This window comes from Panthera onca, chromosome A1 (assembly GCF_046562875.1).
Source record: "Panthera onca isolate mPanOnc1 chromosome A1, mPanOnc1 haplotype 2, whole genome shotgun sequence".
Lineage (NCBI taxonomy): Eukaryota > Metazoa > Chordata > Mammalia > Carnivora > Felidae > Panthera > Panthera onca.
Genome location: NC_138339.1, coordinates 238,447,165 through 238,461,732, shown reverse-complemented (window position 1 = coordinate 238,461,732; position 14,568 = coordinate 238,447,165). Strand labels below are relative to the sequence as shown.

General features: G+C 40.5%; 1 long non-coding RNA gene across 1 annotated transcript; it reads left to right on the top strand.

The window, feature by feature from the left end:
* Positions 1–3,277: 3,277 nt before the first annotated feature.
* LOC145715440 (uncharacterized) lies at positions 3,278–4,768 on the top strand. The gene is made up of 3 exons (XR_014137596.1): positions 3,278–3,466; positions 4,061–4,144; positions 4,598–4,768. It is a non-coding gene; the product is annotated as an uncharacterized LOC145715440 (long non-coding RNA).
* The last annotated feature ends 9,800 nt before the right edge of the window (positions 4,769–14,568 follow it).

Below are 14,568 nucleotides of genomic sequence, written 5' to 3'. Positions count from 1 at the left end.
ATTATAGTTACATGCCTAGTTGAGTATACCTGTGCCAACCTGTGCCTTCTGAACAGTCGCTGGCTTGGATCTGTAATAGAGCTCCTAGGGCTCTGTGTCATCCGGTTGTCCACCTCGCGAATATTAACCTCAAGGAGCTCACTGTCTCACCGGATGAAATGCACAGCATAAGTAATACGGCGTGATGACTCACTTCACGGATACAAGGTGTAATAAGAGTCCAGCGAAAGGGCCGTTTATCAACCTTCCCTGAACAGTCCGGAAAAACTTGAGACGATCTTCGAACGGATGCTTAATTTGCCTGGCAAGCGTGTGGCAGGAAGTAAAGGCAAAAGTAACAGTCTAATGATGAGTCATAGAATTGCCAGTGGTTGCAATGTAGGCTACTTGGGAGTGGGGGAGGAGAAGTGACCGACAGGCTGAGGATGTAAGCAGGACCAGAAGATGAAAGTTCCTGTAGGACACTTTAAGAAGTTTGGCTTTTATCCTGTAAGTAATGGGGAGCCATGAAAAATGCTTGATTCGTTAAATAATGGAGAGCATTGTGGAGAATGGGTTAGTGGAAGAAATGACTAGGAATAGAAAAACCTGGTAGCTATCAAAATAATCCAGCTAAGCACTGAATTTGGATGGCGGAGGTGGAAAGTGGTTAAAAGAATTAACAAGTCTGTGGACATTTGTATTACTCCTAATACCTTGGATCCCTATATGGAGGGTACTTTATCGTTTAATTAGGGTAATTAAAATTTGTTTTAATGTTGGGGCACCTGGGTGGCTCAGTCAGTTAAGTGTCTGACTTTGGCTCAGGTCATGATCTCACCGTCTGTGGGTTTGAGCCCCGCGTTGGGCTCTGTGCTGACAGCCCAGAGCCTAGAGCCTGCTTCGGATTCTGTGTCTCCCTCTCTCTCTGCCCCTCCACTGCTTGCACTCTCTCTCGAAAATAAACATTTTCTTAAAAATAATAATTAGAAAAAGTCTGAAAAAATTGTACAATACCAGTACAGTGAAAACTATAAAGTGTTTGAGGAAAGTCAAATCCTAAAGAAATGGAGATATTCTGTGCACATTAGTCAGAAGAGTCTTAAGGTAACTATGGCAATTTTACCAAAAGTAATCTATAGTTTCAATGTAATCCCATTTTATGTCCCAATAGGTTTTTTTCTTATTTTGTAGAAATTGACTAGCTAACTCTAAAATTCATGAAAATTCAAAGGACCTAGAATAGCAAAAACAATTTTGAAATACAGAAAGTTGGAGGATTTAATACTCCCTGATTTCAAGACTTAATGTAGAGCTTCAGTAATTAAGAGGGTGTGGTGTTGACATAAAGACAAATAAAATGGAAAGTTCATAAATAGGCCACACGTATGTAATTTATTAATTTTTAACAGATACACACAGGAAATGCAGTGAAGAAAGGATAATCTTTTCTAAAACCTGGTGCTGGAACAAATGAGTATTCATATGCAAAAGATGACCTCAGTCTGTGTCTAATGCTAGATACAAAAATTACTTCAGGGGCACCTGGCTGGCTCCGTCGGTTAAGCATCTGACTTCGGCTCAGGTCGTGATCTCACCATCTGTGAGTTCGAGCCCCACGATGGGCTCCGTGCTGACAGCTCAGAGCCTGGGGCCTGCTTCAGATTATGTGTCTCCTTCTCTCTCTGCCCCCTCCCCCCGTTTGTTCTCTCTCTCTTTCTCTCAAAAGTAAATAAAAACATTAATAGAAATTTTAAGGGACGGCTGGGTGGCTCAGTTCGTTGAGCGTCCGACTTCGACTCAGGTCATGATCTCATGGCTAGTGAGTTCAAGCCCCGCGTCGGGCTCTGTGCTGACAGCTCAGAGCCTGGAGCCTGCTTCATATTCTGGGTCTCCCTCTCTCTCTCTCTCTCTCTCTCTCTCTCTCTCTGCCCCTCCCCTGCTCATGCTGTCTCTCTCTCTCAAAAATAAACATTAAAAAAAATTATTTTTTAATTAAAAAAAAATTACCTCAAAACGGATCATGGATTAAATCTAAAACCTCAAACTTGTATAAAACTTCCCATAGGAAACATAGGGGGAAACTCTTTGTGACCTTGGGTTAGGCAAAGATTTCTTAAAAACGTATGAAGTCATGCTTTGTAAAACCCCAATCTGATGAATCAGAATTCATCAAAATGAAGAAATTCTGTTCTTTGAAAGACATTCTGCTAAAAGAATGAAAAAAAACTAAAAAGCCAAAGACTGGAAGAATACCTGATAAAGGACTCATATCCAGAATATATAAATCATTCTTAAAATTCAGTAACAGGAAAATAATTTTTTTGAATGGACAAAATATTTGGACAGATGCTTCATCAAAGGAAACAAATGGGCTGCAAAAAAACGCATGAGTAAATGCTCAGTATTATTAGTCATTAGGGAAATGCAAATTAAAAGCACCATGAGATACCACTACATATCCATTAGAATGTATAAAATTTAAAAGACTGACAATACCAAGTGTCATCAAGGATACAGAATACCTAGAACACTTATATACTGATAAGAATATAAAATGGTGCAACCACTTTGGAAACAGCTTGGAAATTCCTTTAAAAGTTAAACATAACACTTATCATATGACTCAGCCACTCTACTGCTGGGTACTTACTTAAGATTAATGAAAGCATGTGTCCATAGAAAGACCTAAATGTTCATATCAACCTTTAATAAAAAAGTAGAAACAAGTCACTTTCATCTGATGAATGGATAAACATTTGTTGTATATCCTTGTACAAATGTACACAAATGATCTGATAAACACAATCAGATCTGAGTTAAATATTCAAGGAAAAACTAAAGCTTTTAGAGGAAAAAATAAAATCGTCATTATTTGGCCACAGGTAAAGATTTCAACATATCCATGTTATTGCTGCTTCCTTCTTTTATTTTTTTCTTTCTTTGTCTTTCTTCTTTTCTTTCCTTTCTTTTTCTTTCTCTTTCTTCTTTTTTTCTCTTCCTTTCTTCTTCCTCTCTTTTCTTTCTTCTCTTTCTCTCTCTTTTCTTTCTTCTTTCTTTCTTTCTCTTTTCTTTCTGATGTTGCAAGAATCCTTATCATTTTTTGTTGTTGTTGTTTAGACATTATCTAGGGATAGGTCTGCTGGCAATGAATTCATTTACTTTTTAAAAATTGAAACATAGTTGACACACAGTGTTACGTTAGTTTCAGGTGTACAACACGGTGATTCAATGTCTAGGCTCTATCTTACGCCATGCACCATTGCACCAAATTTTAACTACCATCTGTGACCACAAATTCACTTAGTTTTCATTTGAGAAAGTCTTGATTTACATTTCTTCTGGAATAACATTATCATCAGATATGGGATTCCGCATTGGTAATTCCTTTCTTTCAGCACTTGAAAAATGTGTCGCTTCCTTCTTGCCTCGTCTTTTCAGATGAGAAATCCAAATCCACTGCCATTCTTCTTGTTTTTCCCTACAGGTAAGGTGTCGTTTCTCTCACTGCTTCCAAGAATCGTTTCCCTTGTCTTTTAGTTTTCAGAAGTGATTACGATGGGTGTTGGCTTGGATATCTTTGTATTGTTTGAGAGTCACTCAACTTCTTAAATCTGTAGGTTTCTGTATTTTGTCCAATGTTGGAATGTTGGAATTTTTTTTTGTTCTAGTCCCACAGGTCCTTGAGGCTCTGTTCTCCCCTCCTCGAGGGGAGCTCCTTTCTGTTGTTCGGATTGGGTAATTTCATTACTCTCCTTTCAACTTCACTTTCTTCTGTTCCCTCCATTCTACCTACTGTTGAGCCCATCCATTATATTTTCTATTTTGGTTATTGTGTTTTTCAGTTCTAGAACTTCCATTTTTCTTCTTCATAGCTTCTATTTCTTTGCTGAGACTATTTTTCACTTTGCTTCAAGCATGTTTATAATTGCTCACTGGGACATTTTTATGACGGCTGTCTTAACATTCTTGTCAGCTCATTCCAACATCTCAGTGCCAGTGCCTCTTGCATTACCTCTGAAGTTGAGGTTTTTCTGGTTCTTGGTAGGGTTGATTTTTTGTTGTATCTTGGCCATTTTAGGTACGACGGGACCTCGGGTCTTCTTAGATCTTCTGTTTCAGCAGGTCTCCTCTGACACTGCCCACCCTGCCCGCAAGGAAATAGGTAATGTCTCATTTCTGCCAAATGGGGGTGAAAGTCCAGGCTTTCCCTTTGACACTCACTGGGGACAAGGGGTACCTCCTTCTTGTCAGGCAGAGGTGGTATTTTGGGATCCTCTGTAGGCTTTCACCAACCACACCTCTGGTCGCTGAAGCCTCATTATTACCCCCCACCCCACCCCATGTAGTCTCTAATGTCACTGTGGGAGGGGTGAGGTTTCATTATTATCAGATGGTGGTGAAAGTTCCAGTTTCCCTCCTGGTTTTCTCTGATACGACCCCAGCAGGATGGGGTGGGAGGGGACCTCATTACAGCTGAATGGGAGGAGAAATCTAGGCTCCTCACTGGGCTTTGCTGGTAGGGTAAGGCTAGGGCTGCATTTTGGTGGTTGTGTGTATGTAAGCGTGCTGTTGGACTCAGTGAAGTAGTTATTGTCTGAATGTTTTGTCTTGACAGGTGTTCCTTTCTTGGTCTTTTGGCTGGAGAACAGGCTGCTCCCATTGGTGTTCCACACTGCCAGCTTCTCCAACACCCAGTATTAGATATACGTGGCAAAAAAGAAATGTTGTTTCTTGGGTCCTGAGGTTCCTAAATGGCCTCTCTCTCCACTTTTCAGACCCTTATGTTTTTTAGGTAATATCCAGAAATTTTTGTTGTACTTAGTGGGAGTCATAGGGGGCATTATTCAATCTCGTTCTAGAGCTGGAAGTCCTGGAGAAATCTTGGATTACAAACTCACTGTCTTTGCCACTCAGATTTCCTTTCATCTTATCAGTTTTGGTAAGTTGTGTTTCTTTAGGGATGTTTTATCTAAGTTATCAAATTCATTGGCATAACGTTTGTAATATTCCCTTTCTATTCTCTTGATGTCAGTAGGATCTGTAGTGACTTCTTCATTACTGATACTAGTGATTTATGTATTGATCGAGACTTTGCTAATAACTTTGGTAATGTTTCCAGAGAACTTTTGGTTCTATTAGTTTTTGTGCTATTTTTCGTATTCTACATCATTATTCTCTGGTCTTATTTTTACCTTCTTTTCATTTGAGCATCATTTGCTTTTCTTCTTCTGGCCTTTTAATTTAGATCGATTTTGAAGGTTCTTGAAAATACAAGCTTTTAAATATTTAATTTTCCCCGTATGTACTTCATTAGCTGCACAAGACAGGTTTTGAAATTTTGTATTTTCATTATCATTCAGTTCCAAGTATTTACTAATTTCCTTTCTGATTTTTTTGACCCATTGATAGATTTTTTAAAAAATGTTTAATTTTGAGACAGAGAGTGAGCGAGCGAGAGAGCACGAGTAGGGGAGGGTCAGAGAGAGAGAGGGAGAGGGAATCCCTCTGTCTCTGCGCTATCAGCACAGAGCCCAATGCGGGGCTTGATCCCATGAACCATGAGATCATGACCTGAGCCAAAATCAAGAGCTGGATGCTTGAGTGACCGAGCCACCCAGGTGCCCTGACCCATTGATAGATTTATATGCTACGAAAGGACAAATCCTTCCTGAATTTTTCAGTGTTCCTACGAAGTCTTAACCTCCTGAGCTGTAAAATTGATTTTAAGGTGCTTACTTTTAACTCCCCTAGAAATAATAGATTTTCATATATCACTTTGCAGCCATTTGCCCCTGAAAGGTAGAACTAATGGTTACCATCCAAAAGATAAATCCAAAAGATAAGAGCATAATCTCTTTGGGAGCCAAATGGTTACGTTCCAGAGTAGAGACCTAGGCTAATGGCAAGGCTGGCTGAATGAATAACCCAGACCTCAGGAGTGATTTTGGACATTATCTTCCTTTTAGTCTCCCCTCCAGGGAAATATAGTTACATTTCAAAGGTAAGGACCCAGGATCCTTCCTCCTCTCATTGGACAGAAATTCTCTAAGTGCAGAAATTCATATTTTCAGGATTCCCCTCTGACAGTATAATCGCCCCACCACATATGTAGGCATACACAGTCTGAGTTCATCGTCTGCACAGTGTTAGGCATGCGGGGACTAATAATACTGCAGTGTTATTCTGGCTGTTCTTAATGTGAATTAGGCTGACCTCTGACCAAGGTGACTGGTGTTTCTGCTAGTATCTATATAAATATGTAAGAAAGGTAACATCGCAGATCCTTCACTTAATCAGTGTGTCTTTTAATTTCCAATAATTTAAGCTCTTCTAGATGTCTTATTGCTATTAATTTAGTGTTATGCTGTCACGGTAATAAGACATTGAAAATGATTTCAGCCTTTTAAAATTTATTGAAATTTTTTTTATGGCTCACCATGTGGTCTTAGTGAACATCCCATGAGTGCATTCTAAGGTTAATGGGTGAGGTGTTCTGAAATGTCAGTTACGTCAAGGTGGGTAATAGTGTCATTCAAGTCTTTTTATATTCTTACTTTATATCCTGACTTTCGGTATAGCCATTTTATCAATTATAAAGAAAGGCGTTTAGAATATCCTATGACTCCAGGTTTGTCTGTTTCTCTCTTTAGTTGTTTTCATGTATTTGAAGCTTTGTAATTAGGCACATTAAAATTTGCAGGCATTATGCCTTCCTAAAGTCTTGATCTTTGTTTTTTTTTAATTTTTAATGTTTATTTTTGAGAGAGAGAGACAGAGAGTGTGAGCAGGGTAGAGGCAGAGAGAGAGGAAGACACAGAATCCGAAGCAGGCTCCAGGCTCTGAGCTGTCAGCACAGAGCCCGACGCGGGGCTCAAACTCAGACTGTGAGATCATGACCTGAGCTGAAGTGGATGCTTAACCGACCAAGCCACCCAGGCACCCCTAAAGCCTTGATCTTTTATCACTATGAAAGTATATTTTATCTGATGACTAATGTTTGCATGATGTATATTTATTTTTTCATCCTTTTACTTTCAAGTTATCTTTGTGTTTAAAATACATTTCTTAGAAATACCATATAGTCATAGAATAGGGTCTTGTGTTTTTTTTTTAATCCAATATGACAATTACTGTCTTTGTAGTATTTAGTGTATACTTACATTTAAGTATACATTTAAGCATACATTTAAGTATAACTTACACTTAAGTTATGAGTAAAGTCTGCCATTTTGCTATTTGTTTTCAATTAGTCTCATTTGTTTTTGTGTGTGTGTGTGTCTCAGTTCCCCTCTTGACTTCTTTTGGGCTAACATTTCTTATTATTCCATTTTGACTCCTTTGTTCACTTTTTGACTATACCTCTCTGCAGTATTTTTTAGCAGTTTCTCCAGGAATATGAAATACCTCTTTATCAGTCTATTTAGAGTTAATATTATGCTACTTTCGCTACAATTGTATAGTTCCATTTACCAACCCATCCTTTGTGCTTTTACTATGTTACAAATCTCACAATACAGCGCTATACTTTGTTTTAAACAAGCACCTCTTAGACATTTTTAAGTTTAGTTTATTTTGAAAGAGAGAGAGAATGCAAGTGAGGCGGGGCAGAGAGAGAAGGAGAGAATCCCAAGCAGGCTGACACCATCAGCACAGGGCCCCACGCAGGGCTCGAACTCATGAACTGCGAGATCATGACCCGAGCCAAAACCAAGAATTGGATGCTTACCCGACTGAGCCCCCCGGGAGCTCCTAAACAAGCACATCTTTTAGAGAAGATACTAAAATATAATTTTACAAACTATCTACACACTTACCATTACTGTAATCGTTTCCTGTCTATAGATCTGATGCACAAAATTTGTATTTCCTATCTAGATATCTCTTCTAAGCTCCAGATTAAAATATCCCATTATTTCACATCTTTACCGAGATGCTATCTCCAAGTTAAAATGTTCAAAACCAGGGGCGCCTGAGTGGCTCAGTTGGTTAAGCGTCCAACTCTTGATTTCGGGTCAAGCCATGATCTCACGGTTCAAGGGATCGAGCACCACATTGGGCTCTGTCTACACTGTCAGCGCAGATTGGGATTCTGCTTGGGATTCTCCTCTCTGTCCCTCCCCGGCTCACGTGCGCACGCTCTCTTTCAAAATAAATAAACATTAAAAAAAAAATAAAATGTTCAAAAATGTTCAAAACCAAACTATTCACCCCAAAGAATCTTTTCTCATTAACCTATTATGGAAATTCACATTTTCTCATACCAGAAGCCAGAAACTCCAAAGCAACGATTCCTCATATTATTATTCTTACTTATTTGCTGCCCTTTTTCTTTTAAAAAGTTGTTGGTAAAAATGGAAAACTTTCTGTTCCATCCATTTTTGTTCCTTCCTTATACCTTAACTTGAACATGAGTCATTTGCCCACTGAGTGATCTATATGAGCAGCACAATAAAGACCGTATGTATTATTTCAGACTTTATTTCTAGCCACAATTCTAAATTACTCTTATACTATGTTCAATAAATTATCCCTAACTGAAACCAAGAGAGTCATTTACGGTGTCAGCGCAAATCCCACAAGCTTCGTGACATACATGGGCGGGGCGCCCGAATGGCTCAGTCGGTTAAGCGTCCGTCCAACTTCTGCTCAGGTCATGATCTCGTGGTTCATGGCTTCAAGCCCCACGTCGGGCTCTGTACTGACAGCTCAGAGCCTGGAGCCTGCTTTCCGATTCTGTGTCTCCCCCTCTCTCTGTTGCTCCCGTGCTCTGTCTCTCTGTCTCTTGATAATAAATAAAAAAACATTTAAAAGAATTAAAAAAAAAAAAAAAAAAAAAAAGCTTCATGACACACGAGTCTGATTCCAGCCGGGGAGCTTTATCTCCACAGTCAAGGACGGTTTTGTTGGCTGTACTCTTTGTTTATGCTGACAACTTCTGTTTGTTGAAATTTCCAAGAAGCAGATGTTACTTTGTATTTATTTTGATGCCACAGGAATTTCACTGAGCTGATTCCCATGATGACTGAAAAATTCATGCAGTATATAACATACGAAGCAAAACATGAACGATCCCTTCACGGCCACCCTACTTACTCCTTCCCCTTTTCCAACCGTCTTGGTGCTTCCTTCCAATCTCCTTCAATGCTTTTATGTATGTTTTTCTCCTCAAATTTAAAAGTAGTATGTGCCCATCACAGAGAACTAAAAAATAATTCGATAACAGAACAAACTCGCTTATAATCACAAAATCAGAGCCCAGTGCCCAGGCACACACACTTTGTCTATGACTGGGGGTCATACACATGGTTTTGCATCTTACATTTTCATGTATTGTGAATAATGTCCTGTGTCAGAGTCTGAAAGCATTGGTAGTTTTATCAATATGAGTTAACACCTCCAACTCAGACCATAAAGAAAGGCAGTTTAGTCTTTGCTAGGAGAAAAATATGTTTCATCTTAGAAGCAGGAAAGAACATCAGACCTCTGTAAATATTTCAATTAGAAGGGCCCCTTTTCTCTTAATAATCAGTGTAAAATACAGCACTAAGCAACAAAGCACAGAATATATAACTGAATGCTTCTAAGACTAATCATTATTTGATCTATATACTACTAGAGTATTAGCAAGAAAGCATGTTTTCAATTTAATTGCTTAACAATGTATCTATATAGTTACATGCTGATTGACATCGATTGATCTGCAGCTATAATCTAAATATAAACACATCTGTAGAACCCTAACTGTGTACTGCCTTTTCTCTCACAAACCAATGAATAAGTACTGAATGGATAGTTCTCAAAGGTGGTTTGGGGCGCCCGGGTGGCTCAGTCCATTGAGTGTCCGACTTTGGCTCAGGTCATGATCTCATGGTTCGGGGGTTCGAGTCCCGTGTAGGGCTCTGCAGTGACAGGTCTGAGCCTGCTTTGGATTCTGTCTCCCTCTCTCTCTCTCTTTCTCTGCCCCCCTCCAAAATAAATAAATAAACATTTAAAAAAAAAGGTGGTTTAACAATTCCACCTATAAAATATGTCTCCAACTCTACATAAAACTAAACAGAAAGATATTTTAAAAATGTTATTCCACTCGGTGTTTCAAAACAAGAGATGTAATTTCACCCGCTTCAAAGGCATGTTAAAGAAAACACACATATGTGGACCTTCTGGCTCACAGGAGGCCAAGGAGCAATTCTCTTCAGTCTTCCTGAATCCGGGTTCATCCGACACCAGCCACCTCCCCCATGCTGCCTAAGTTCAACCCCAAGGAGATCAAAGCCGTGCCACCTCTGCCCTGGCTCCTAACATCGGCCCCCTGGGTCAATCTCCAAAAAGGGTTGGTGATTGCATCGCCAAGGCAACGAGTGACCGGAAGGGTCTGAGGATAACAGTAAAACTGACCATTCATCGGTATGACAGGTCCAGGCTGAACTGGTACCTTCTGCCTCTGCCCTGATTATCAGAGCCCTCAAGGAACCGCCAAGAGAGAGAAGCAGAAAAACACTAAGCGCAGTGGAAATACCACTTTTGAGGAGGCTCTCAACACTGCCTGACGGACGTGGCACTGATCTTTAGCCAGAGAACTCTCTGGAGCCTGACACAGATCCTGGGGACTGCCCAGTATGTGGGCTGCAATGTTGATGGCCACCACCCTCGTGACATCATTGACGACGTCAATGGAGGTGCAGCCGAATGCCCGCTAGTTAACAACTACAAAGGAAAAGTATTTCAGTAAAGGATCATTTAACAACCGAAACAAACAAAAAACAAAACAAGCCCCCAGACCACCAAAAACCCCTCACACATATGGAACGAAGTATGATTTGCAGTGTTTCCTAAAAGTGAACAGACTGGCAGCGGACCTTTCCTTTCATACATTCTTCTGTCACTTTTCCAGTAAAGAGTCACAAATGTGATACACAGAGATGGACTAACCACATCAGTTCCAGAAGACAGTTCTCTTTTGTAAACCCCATCACAGGACCTTAGGTTTTGAATTTAACAACCAAGAAAAAAAAAGTATGAAAAACCACATTATTTTACTATTTGTAACACACATCTTCACTTCAAAGTGTCTGGAAAGACCAGATGTTAAAATACGGACCCAGTGTTCACTCTGCACACAGCCGTTTGGAATAAAGGGCACAAGGGGAGGGCCGGTTACAATCTGAAAGTGTCGCCTAAATAGGAACATTCTGGCAAATTCTTTCCTTACTTCTTTGTCTTCACAGCCTATCTCAAGGACAAAATACAGGCATGTTGTACTTCAGGGGTAGATGAAGAATTTCACTTCTAAAAGTAATGTTGAAAAGTCTTTCTTACAAACTTAACCAAGAAAGTATACGAAAGTATTTATTAGCTCCCTATTTGTTATATGAAATTAGAGCACGCCCTTTTCTGTTATATACACCACATACACAGCGACACTACAGTAAACGTGCATAATTCCCTTCTCACTCTCCTCCACCCACTTGGTGAATGTATAAATTATTTCTCAGAGTGATTCACTGTTTCCATTAGAAAGACAATCTACGACTATTGAAATATTCTCCCTATTGTTGTATATCATATGTAACATATGACAAGCACACCTAAGCACGTAGAAAAGCTACGTATTTTAAATAAGGACTTAAGTTTAATCACTATATACACTACGTCCAGGACGCTGGAAAACCATGCACGTACGGACAACAGTTCCAACACATTCTGGGGAAACCCTTCCCCATCCCTCACTGTCTTCTCTCCTTCCCTCGAACTCTGGAAACAAGCGTGGACCTGAATCCAAGAAGCGATGCAGAGACTGCATTTCCACAAGTCGTTTCCGGGTGATGCGTCTCTTGAGTGAATTTTAACAGAAAGACGATCGCAAAACAAGTCGTTTTTCTAACTGGACCTTCAGCATACGTCGACAGCTTCTCTGCATCGAGAAAGGCTACAGACTGCAAACAGGGGCTTGAGGTTTCTTGTAAAAGGCTGAGCAAAGTGTTACCGCAGCTTGTCCACCCTGTACAGGTTGGTCGTTGGCAAACCTTCCCAACAGGCGGTCGTCCCTTCCGGGCAGCCACATGAGCTACTGTTCATGCCTGGCACCGAGAATGCCCGGGGGCCCGCTCTGCCTGCCGGCACCCCGGCAGATTTGGGCCTGGGAGCTTCCCCTGCCATTCCAGCGTGTGGGTCCTGGGGTCCCGGTATGTCTCCGGCGGCAGCCAGAGGGCAGGGACAGCTGCGACCCCACCCGAGTCAGCCCCGGACTCCCCCTGGTCCCAGCACTCACCCATCCTCTGGAGCAGGTGCTCCACAAGTAGGCGGAGTTTGAACCCACGGGTACACGACAGGTACTTTGAAGCCTCTAGGCGGGATCACACCCTGTGGGCAAGAGCGCTGCAATTTGATTATTTCACGTCACGTCTCCAAGATCGTTCCAGTGGAGACACTTTAGTTTTGATGAAAATAGCTACACGTGGCCTCTTCTTCAAATGCCTTCATCGTGGTCTCTGGAAAAGAGCGACATAATGTAGATTTCCTATAAATGAACACTGGTATTCCTTTTGTACTGCTTTTACCAAAGCCTCTCAAACAACTCGCCTTATGTGCGTATCTCTAAGTACGAAGATTACGCAGTGAAACTTGGGACATGTATCGCTAAATCACTTTTTTAGTAAAGTGAAGCCATTTTACGTTCCCGCCAAAATGCTTCTTTAGCAACACTGGCTATTATCTACCATAGGCAAAAATAATCTTATTGGTGTTTTCACTTGCATTTCTGTAATTAATGAAGCGAAGTATCTTCTATCCGCTATTATTGATCCGTATTTCTTTCGTGAATTTCTTGTTGTTCTATCTCCATTTTTTCCTATTAGTGCTAATTTTCTTAATTTTGCAGGTATTCAAATCTGTCTTGCTTTAAGGTCACCAGCACTGCACCCACTTAGAAATCCCTTTCCTAGCCCATTATTAAATCCATTACCCATGGGTTTTGGGTTTTTTTTTTTTTTTTTTGCAGTATTTGCTTTCACTATCTAACATATCATGAGCAACTGAAATCTGTTCTGATGTAGGATGTGAAGGACTTTTTTCCCAAGTGGCTAGCACATTGGCCCAGCATCATATATCAAATAACTGATTTCTCCCTCACTGGTCTATAGAATATCTAAACCACCATTGTTCTGTTTTAAAAGTAACATGCACATAATATAAAAATAAATTAGTGAGAGGGCACACAGTGAAATGTATGTAACCTATTCCCCCCCCGTTTCCTCTCTGGAGACACTAATAGTTCATTGTGTATCCTTTCAGATAGTCTCTTGCATTAGGCCACCGTAAACGGCAGTGGGACATGCGGTTTCCAGTCCTGTTGCTTTAAACAGCTCTGCAACTAACATCCTCATGTACCGCTCATAACTCGTAAGTAAATGTGTAACACTCCCCAAAGCAGAACTGCTAGGCCAGAGAATATGGACATTTGGAAGCATGATTTTGCCAAACTGCTCTCCAATGATGCTGCCCCATAAATTTATACTTCCACTAAAATGTGTGAAAGAACGACTAGTATTTTTGAAGTTTGGGATAATTTTATAGGCTCTGATGCTCACTTGTGAGAGCTCGGGACACGACAGAGTAATGAACATGAAATTCTTTCCTCCAATTGTTTCCTGAACTTCCGTGTTCATTTTGTGCGTAGTTAGTAAAAAAAAAAAAAAAAAAAAAAAAAAGTCCTCAAGAATTTATAGTCCAGTGAGTTGACTTCAAAGTACATGTGACTGATCTGTGGCTAAATTAAATTAGTAATAGCACAGCGATGCTAACTTGGCCTGGAGGCCACGGGGAAGTATGATGTAAGTATGATTTCTACTGCATTGGGCATCCTGGATGAAGAGAATTACCTTGTATGGAGAATGGGCTGACAGGTGGTGACATTCTTGCCGGAAGAACAGCGGGAGGGGAGTTAAGGAACCTTAAATCCTCTTTATCAAATGCAAGGCACGGATACGCAGGGGTTCAAGAAAATGAGGCTAACTTCACAGAGTTGTTAAAACATTCATAAAAACCTGTTACACGCAAAAGACTAAATGTTAGTTCTCATCCCTCTAGATTCTGGAGTACCTGAGTAGAAGATAGGTAAGAGAGGCCAACATCTTTTCCAGAAAGGTTCCGAAAAGCTAACTTACGAGAAGTGAGAAAAGTAAGGCCGATGCGATGTCACTACTGCTCTTGGTGTCAAAATGGCCCCTTGACCAGTCAGGAGTCTGTCCTCCTTCCGACCTCAAACACGGTGCTCTAAATTACCACGCCCCCCGCCGTCCCGCCAATTAAAACAGAAAAGGCTGCTGCATCTCTACTGGTTCTTGCAAATGGTTTGAAATTTTGCTCGTCTAAAAATTGGAATCACGGCTCTCAGAACCTTCCTGTTTTGTCCAGCAGCCTCAAATAACAAAACCGCTGATTTGGAAGGGAATGAGAATACAAATGTCAGAAAGAATTCTACGCAAGATAAAACCCATTATTCAGCATTCTGACAACCACAGTTCAACTTTTACAGGGTTTCCAAGGTACTTACAATCCTAAAGTGACTTTTGAATCGAAAGTTAACAT